This window comes from Anas acuta, chromosome 3, assembly GCF_963932015.1.
Source record: "Anas acuta chromosome 3, bAnaAcu1.1, whole genome shotgun sequence".
NCBI classification, from domain to species: domain Eukaryota; kingdom Metazoa; phylum Chordata; class Aves; order Anseriformes; family Anatidae; genus Anas; species Anas acuta.
Genome location: NC_088981.1, coordinates 114,055,008 through 114,063,877, shown reverse-complemented (window position 1 = coordinate 114,063,877; position 8,870 = coordinate 114,055,008). Strand labels below are relative to the sequence as shown.

At 44.5% G+C, this 8,870-nt stretch overlaps 1 long non-coding RNA gene across 1 annotated transcript; it reads left to right on the top strand.

The window, feature by feature from the left end:
* Positions 1 to 687: 687 nt before the first annotated feature.
* LOC137854886 (uncharacterized) lies at positions 688 to 4,529 on the top strand. The gene is made up of 3 exons (XR_011095435.1): positions 688 to 818; positions 4,195 to 4,271; positions 4,394 to 4,529. It is a non-coding gene; the product is annotated as an uncharacterized lncRNA (long non-coding RNA).
* Positions 4,530 to 8,870: the final 4,341 nt, after the last annotated feature.

The following is an 8,870-nucleotide window of genomic DNA, read 5'->3' as shown; positions in this document are numbered from 1 at the left end:
CAAAACCATCTCCCACACTCACCGCCGAGCATTAACGTTTAAGTCTAGAACTTTTCGTTTTGACATATTTCGCCTCTTTCCTTCCTGCTCTGATCTGAAATAGGTTTTAAAATTCGTCCTCTTTCCTCGAAAAGCATTGATCCGAAAAGGCTTTCCGTCCCCAGTATGTTTTTTTCCCACCACCACCCTCCCCATTGTTACCAGTTATTGTAGGCTGATTTTCCATACAGAGCTGCAAACGGGCTACCCATTTCCCAACCCAAAATAGGATCTACTCTGAACTGAAATAAAGCAGCGTTAGTATAAAGGAAAGCGGGGTTTGCTCTTGTCCCGACCGCTGATTTGGGGGCAGAACAGAGCTGGAGGGGTAAATAAAGGCAGCTCTCGGTTAACTCTGTGAGAGTTTTGCAGGAAAGAAGACTTCCAGGTGATGCTCTATGCACTAAGAGTGAGATCAGTTAGTCTTAGAGCTGATTTCATGAGACAAAAGATTATTATTTTTTTATTTTATTTTATTTTAAAGGATTTTTACAAGGGAGCGAAATGTCCATACCCATCTCATTTACTCCGGCGTTTAAGGGAGTCAAACTAAGTATGTAATTGCAGCTGTACCCACTGTTCTTTATTTGTCTCACTAATTTATCACCTGGAAAGAACCAAACGTTTCTGTTTTAAATGAGATGTTCTTCTTCACCTGTCCTCGCATGGTCCAGAAGGATGCTCGTCCGCGCATACCGCTGTGGATTTAATAGCAGAAACAACCCCAGGCACAGCACCTCCCCACTCTGCGAAGCAGGAGGTCACACTGCACACCCGGGGTACCGCTTCAAAACACCTTGCCAAGGGTTAAACTTACTGTTTTCTTTATTTATTTATTGTCTTTGGGGCTTGGGGAATTATTTATTTGCCCCACCCGGTGGCAAAGCTGGAGTTGGGAGGTTAAAGGACTATTGCCTCTGAATATTCGGGTGAGAAATGCACACTCACACACACTTTTAATTTTCCTGTTGTTTGGGGAAGCTCCGAAGTAATTGCTGTGATTTCATAATTGCGTGAGAGTCTGGTTTTTCCATCTTCCTGTTAAGGAGAGCATACAGACACTCTTAACTCGCAGTTCCCCAGAGGTTTCCTTTTCTCGGGGATTTTGCAGAAGGACGACTTGCTGCAAGGGAAAGTCGGGCAGCCCTTGCTCCACTGCCCCGGGGCACAGGATCAGGCCCACGGCCCTTCTGGGATGCCCCAGAGTCAGAGGAATGTGCAGAAAGCAGAGCCCTGGGCTGAGTGGGGGAGAGTGCGGGGAGGACCGGACCTTTGCATTCCCGAAATCTATTCCAATGTTTTAATTCCGAAGACAAAACCAAGGAGCATTGCTTTTTTTTTTTTTTTGCTTTTTTTTTTTTTCCTATTAACTTATAACAGTGCGTAGTAGTGGGAGTAAGAGCTTGATTCTGCACGATGCTGCGCAGCTACGCGCATTTTAGGGACACTCCATGTAACACAATATCCCGGTACAGCTGAGCACACACATCCAGCTACAGGGAAAAAATCTGTGTGGATGACTGTTTACGGGAGAGACAGAGAAAACAAAAGAATTCAGGGAATATATCGGTACTGGGGATTATTTAAGACATTTGACTAGTTCCATCATAGGGACACCAGATGTTATTTATGAGGTCTCATATAAAAGTGGGCCATACCATGCAGGTAGGGAGGGGGAAAGGAGAAAACCAAAAGGAAGAAAGAAAAAGAGTTCAGCCCAAAGGGATGGAAGACAAAAATGATGTTTATGACTATATAAATCAAGGTGAAGTTTTATAATGGAAACTAGAAGTACCTTGAGTTTAAAACAGAGACTGGGGCAAGGCAGAAGGGACAGAGAAAAGGTCCCCGCTGGTCACGACTGGGAAAGCAGATTATAACATCAGACTGGTGGGGAGGGGGAAATTTGATGAGATAGGTTACTGCTGCTATTCATTTATTTTTAACCTTAGCCGAGGGAGAAGCTCGAAAAGGGAAAAGACCGGGATGGGTAGAAAGATAGATAGATAGATTAGATAGAGGAATGGATAGATAGATAGATAGATAGATAGATAGATAGATAGATAGATAGATAGAATCTGATCTTGATTTGTTGGAGACCTTTAGGATAATGAAGTGGAGCACAGACCAGCAGGCATATTTCTTCTTTCCTGACCCCCTGTTCAGCCCCACTGGTGGGCGAGTTCCCCCCGCCGCTCCCCCAAACAGCGCTGGCTGTGAGCTGGAGGGAGAGGGAGGAGCAGGCGGCCCCGGGAGAGGCAAGGCACAGCGGCACCCGGAGCCCTACCTGTATTTACTATAAATATAGACGTATGTTCATTGGCTTTGCCATCTCAAGATTGCCCCTGGGAGGTTAGGAAACTGGGGTGAGCCCTTCTTCGTATCTTCGGGTCGCCCTTTAAAGGGAGCCCCCATTTCTACCAGCGGGTGCTTCTGCTGAGTTATAAAAGAGCTTTCCTCGCTCTTTTTTTTTTTTTTTTTTTTTTTTTTTCCCTCCACATAACTGTTGCACAGTTCTTGAACAGCAGAGAAACTTCCTGAGCCGCCCCTCTCGCCCCCCAAACACCCCTCCCAGACTCCTCTGGGAACTTCGCGAGCTGTTTTGAAAGGTTTCATGCAAAACATATGCTCTACTAAAAATAATATCATCGGCGCGATTAAAACAAAAGAAAACAAAACAACGCATAAAAGCATGCAGCCTTGCTTTTGGAAACCAGCTCCGATGTCGCTGCTCTTCCCAGCCCTCCCTGCCCGCGGGCATCCTTCACCCGACACCTGCCCGCAGCTGGGTCAGCCTTGAAGGGGGCTGGGGGATCCCCGATCCTCGCCCTGCAAAACTCTGGTAGGAAGAAGGAAAAGGGGGACTGGGATTCCTTTTTTTTTTTTTTTTTCCTCCCCCCACCTCTTTTTACCCCTTACTCGGACCCCGGTAATCCCCTGCTCCCACCCACTCCCTCCATCCCGGGCCCCGCAAACTTGCTCCGGGCGCTTTTGCCATCACACCACGGACAGAAAGTAGGTCACGGCTGAGTCCAAGCCTGGCTGAAGCAGAGGCAAGCGAGCCTCGAAAGCTTCCCCATAAAACAGACTTTGGGGTCGTGGTTTGCAAGGCGTTTTTTATTATTATGCTGAGGAGGATTTATTATGGACACCTTGGGCGATCAGCTGAGGCGGCTCCTGTAGTCCAAGCTGGAAGGAGAGGGAGAAGGGAGGTAGTTTGGGAGATGGAGGTGGGGATGGATTTATTTTTTGCTATCCCCCCACCCCTTCTCCGAGAGAAATATTAAGTTGCAAAAACCGATCCGCTGCCTGCTCTGGCTCCCGCATTTCTCTGTCCTCCCTCTTCACTACCGCTCCCTCCCAAAACCACCAGGCAAACCTGAACCCAGCCAACTCTTCGGAGCGGGTATTTAACTAAAATAGTTCATCGCAGTAAATGCGATGCTTTAAACCGGCTTCCAGCCGCAGGGCTCCGTCTGTCTGAGCACACGTGTGTGTTTTTTCGCAGGGTGACCGTGCCGAGGGATAAACTGACAGTCCTTTCCAGCTCCGAAATGCGGAGAGGGGGGAGGGAGGAGGAGAGGAGGGGAGGAGAGGGTGGAAAAGAATACTTCTTTCTATGACAGCAGCGAATAAATAAAAATAAATCCTGATGTGTCTGTCCCCCGCCTTTCTCTTCACCCAACTGCAGGGTAAATCCCGAGTCACTCCGGAGTGGCTCCGGGTTAGCCCTGGGGATTTGGATCTCCCCGGAGCTGTTCTTCATCAGTGCCGATTACAAGCCCAAATAAAGCCGATTTGGGAAAGGAAGGGGGAGGAGGGATGTTTTGTTTTTTAATGTTTCCTTTTGATAATTAGTTGTTGCGACTGTAGACCTAAAGGTAGAAAATAATGCCGCGTTGTGAATACGAACATCACTCCCGATCTGTATATAAGAGTATATATATACATATATACACGCTCACAGTCACATATACATAAGTGAAACGTACAACAACAGTTACACAGCAATGGAACCGCGGAAATTAAATAATTAAAAAAAAAAAAAAGTTTCCTGATATCGAAGACTTGTAATTATATATAACATTTTGATTTAATGGCTAATACTTTGAAAATGAAAATAATTTCATTTTTCTTTCTTATCTCCTAATTCAGCTAGTAAAGGCAAAATGAAACGAAGGATCACGTTAACATGACATGAGGTTTATTATAGGTCTGCTTAGAATGAAGAGGTAAGGATGGTAAAAATATGGACGCTTTGAGTCAGATAGAAATAAAATACCAACATTTCTGAGAAGCAATATTTATTGTCTTTTTTTTTTTTCTTTTTCTTTTTTTTTTTTTTTTAATGTAGAGACATGTCCTGAATTTCCCCAAAGCCTATGTTGGGAAAATGAAGACTTCTTGGAGTTATAAGTAAATCCGTCTGCAGAATCGAAGCAGCACCAACATTTAAAAAAACTGAAGAGGAAAATACAACAAAACACAACAATCTCTTTTTTTATTCTTATTCTTATTATTTATGTAAATCAGGTCATCACTGGACAAGAAACCAATTTCTACCCATTACCATAACAGCTTGTCTATAAAGAACAGAAAAGATTCAGATAGGATACTATCTAGTCAGGCGGTTTTTTTGTCGGTTTTCTTTTTTCTTTTTTTTTTTTTTTCTTTTTTTCTTTTTGTTTTTAAATTCCCCCACCCATTCACAGAGGTATAGATTCACAGATAAATAACCCAAAAACTACTTGCTCGCCATATTTACACGTTCCCGTTAAATTAAGCATAAATAAATATATACAAACTCAATACTGAATGCCTCTCCGCATTTCTTCTCAGGAAGAGTCGATAAACTGACATTTCTCACTGCATGGTCAGATTTTTCAAGAAGAGGAGGTGAAAGGGATCGTTTGGGGCATAGAAAGGAACAGTGTTTATATGACTTTTTTTTTTTTTCTTTCATCTTTCCAGTTTCTCAACTGCTTTTTCAGAGCTTTGCATTAGTTTGATTTTTCTCTCCTTATTTCTCGCTGGCACACAATGTTTTGTCTGTCTCGAAATGCTCAGGCGTTTGCCAATGTGTTTGGGGATATTTCCTTTTACTTTTTTTTCCTTTTTCCTTTGTATAAGAAAATATACTATTTGTAAAAAGCGTACGGTCTTTCACACGGGGAAGCCGGAGGGGTAGGGGCTTTTGGCCGGATCGATCTGGAAAGGCTTACGGCAGCTGAACAGAGCACCAATTTCTCCGAGAAACGTATTAAAACACAAGCCGAATAGGTCTGCGTGTTAAACCGGTCGGAAGGAGATGAGCAGGGGAAGGGAATAAGCCCTGGGGCAGAGCTAACGGTCTTAAAAACCATCCTCCCCCCACCCAGCCCCAAATGGAAATTGGAGGATTTGGGGGGAGGTTGGTCCGGGGACCGGGATGCAGAGGGACCTGAAACAACTTCTCACAGAGAATTTCTATTAGGTGGGACAAGACGCGACCCGATTTTAGAGAAATCGCTGGATTGGAAAAGGTTTCCCATAGAATGGGTTTCTTGTTTCCTTCACACCTTGTGTGAATAACAACCAGGAAAAAAAAAATAATAATAATAAAATAAGTCGAGGAGAGTACAAAAACAAAGACATTTCCAACGGAAAATAGAATTGTTATTAAAAAAAAAAAAAAAAAAAAAAAGACTAAGAATGAAATAAAATTTACAGCAACCCACCTGTTTGGTTTGAAAACAAACTTTTCACAGTCTCTCCTCAAACTTTTCTCTTGAGTTAAAAAGCAAAGCTGCCGTGTTAATCCTCCTGTTTATTGATTTATGATCCCGAGGAAACCAAATCTTTTAATAACTCAATTATCAGATAAACGTCTGAGCTGCCCCGCCAACACAAGTAGTCAGGCTGGGAAAGTGCAGGGAAGCAGGAAAATGTTTTCCGGCGGGAGGCTGGAATTAGACTCAGGGGGAGACTTCCATCCTCAGCACCCACAGACACCAAGCACTGGATGAGTCCCTCTGGGACCAGCAGTGGGTTATGAGGAAGAGCAGAGGTGGATGGCTACGCTCCTACACCATGCTTTTCCCTCTTTGTTTTTAAAGCAGGAGCCTCAAGACTTTGTCTGCAGACCTTAAGGAGCATAAAACAAAACCAGAAAAAGGTGGGGGGAAGGTAGCCTCTCTGAAATCAATGGGGATTTTACATTTGACTTTCTTTTCATCTGAGCAAAGTACAGCCTGGCATTTACGGTTTATCTCTTCCAGGTAGGAGGCACAAGATGCAGATCCAAAGTCACCAGGAGTCAACTGAAACCCTCCCTTTGACATTACCAAGGTTTAGATCCTGCTCCAGGAGACCAAACCTGCACCTAGGGGACATTTAATCAGCAGCAGGATTGGGCCCTCACACGTGTGCAGATCTTTCCCTGAGAAGTAGTTCCCTCTTCCCATTAATTCACAGTTGTGGTGTGATGCTCTAGGTTGTCTTCCCCATTTAAAAGGAAGGAGCATCCCTAGCACCCCTCCCAAAAAAAAGGAAGGGCCATCCTCAGCATCCCCCTGGACCTTCATTTGGAAGCTCATGGGTGACAGGGACAGGTCCCCCATGTCCCTGTGCATGCAGCTGGGGAGATGGAAGACTGAGCTCTGACTTGGGGTCTCCCCAGTGCCCAGGAGCACCTCCAGGCTGGGGATATTGGATGGTTTGAACCCACAGGCTCCTCACCAAGGCAAAGTGGTGTTCAACACTTTGAGATGGGTTTCAGTAATTAGTTTCCATAGGTAGGGTAAGGAGATGTATTTTCAGGTGATGCCATTCATTCCTCCCCATACACACACGTCCTCTTTCCCTTCCTCATACATCCCCCTGCTGGGGTTTGCCCTGTGCTGGAACCCAGTGTCTCCTTCCCCAGGGGGCTGATGAAATGGGGATGGAGGGGAGTGATTGTCAAGGGGCAGGCTTTAGAGGGCCAGAGGCTGTTGCTCTTCAATTTGGGAGGCCCCAGCATGGATCCTGGTGGGGGATCAGTGTGGATTGTTGTGTTACATAGGTCTCACCTCCACCAGGGAAATTCCCAGGGACCTGCCGATTGCCAAACACACTGTTGGCTGCCAGGGACCTGCCTAAAGCTGACCAGAGACCAGGGCTGAAGGCCCCCTCCATGTCATCCCAGCAATCCCTAGACAAAACCACCTGCCTCAGTTTCCCCTTGATGAGCACTCTGCCCCAGCAGGACCAAATTTACATGGATGAAGAGCATCTCTGAAAAGGTGGGTGCTCCCCAGGACTGATCAAGGCAGGACAGTCCCTGGGCTTCTCTTGCCACATGTCCAACCCACAGGCAGGGGACAAGGCCTGAGACCTCCACTTGCTGCCATCCCCCAGGAAGCTAAGGACATTATGGGTGGGAATCATGAGGTTCATTTGCTTTGCTTTAAAAATATTTTGTTGGAGGTTGAAGAGAGTATTGCTAAATGATTTCTCTCCCACCCACCCACTCTGGAAGGTATTTAGGAATGAAGCCAAGGCTAAGTTTTCTCTCTCCCCCCTTAGGAGTACAGGTGTGCCTGCCTGGGTTGGTAGCACTAGGTGCTGCAGAATTAACAGGGGTCCTGGGGGAGGACTGGCCCCACTGGAGTTTTGCCAGCTACTCCACAAGAGACAGGATTTACGCCCCTCTCCCCTCCCCCCAAACACAGAAACTGTTCTGACATGAGCAAAAAGATGTGTTAGTGAACAAATCCTGCCCCACTGAGAAATACATGCAATTACCCAATACTGCAGAATCCAAACAGAAATTCACATCCTTACACTTTAGCATTATTTTTACCATATAAGACAGAGAGAAAGATGAAAAGAGAAAAAGAAAAAAAAAAAAAAGAAAAAATGAAAAAAATCAGACTTCCCCTCCACCCCTCCCAAATCATAAGCATAAGACATCCTGTCACACACCAAACCACTAAGAAAAACATCGAAGTTAAGAAGTTTTCCCCCTACCACACCGACTCATTCCAAAGCAAGAGTCACAAGACATTTTTGAAAAGCTTTCTAAGAGAAACAGATTTCCTCAGACTTAGATGAGAAACCAGGATGTTCCCTGGCAAACCCTCCCCACTCCCGTCACGAGGAGCAAGCTCACATGGCAGCCCTTTCCTCCCTGGTTACAAACCCCTGGTGCCAAGCAAGTGCGGTAACATTCAACACAGCTCTTATTTTCTTTGCAATATTACACCTCGATTTCAACTTATAGTTTTTATCTCCTTCAAATTATTCCCTTTGAGCTTCTTTAAAGAAGTGCACCTACAGAATTCTGAAACAACTGGCTTTGATTTGAAAAAAAGAAAAAAAAAGTATCAGAATATCAGAATTGTGGATTTTTTTTCTCTGTACCTGATATATTGTGTAGGGATCTCTAGTCCTCTTTGAAGAAGCTCATAAGCCAAGCGGGCAAAGCTTTAGGAAACAGAAGAAAATAAAATAGTGCATACTCCTGAGAAAGAATTACATACTCATATCACTCTTTTTTTTTTTTTGTTGTTGTTCTTAACAGTTCTTTAAAAATGGGGGAAAATATCTCTCGCACACACTACTCAAGGAAATTAAGGACTGAAACATTGGCATAGTTAGGAATATAAAACTCTCTAGAGGAAAAGAGGAAATCTCAGAAAATTAAGATATTAGACAGCACTGACATTGTACCAGACCTTACTTTCAAATTTTGCAACCCATTATAGACAAGGCATTTTACCATCGAAGGCAAGTACTAAATTACAAAGGTATGTTTACATGCATGGATATGTGAGGCAATACACACATATTAAATATATATGTATACATCC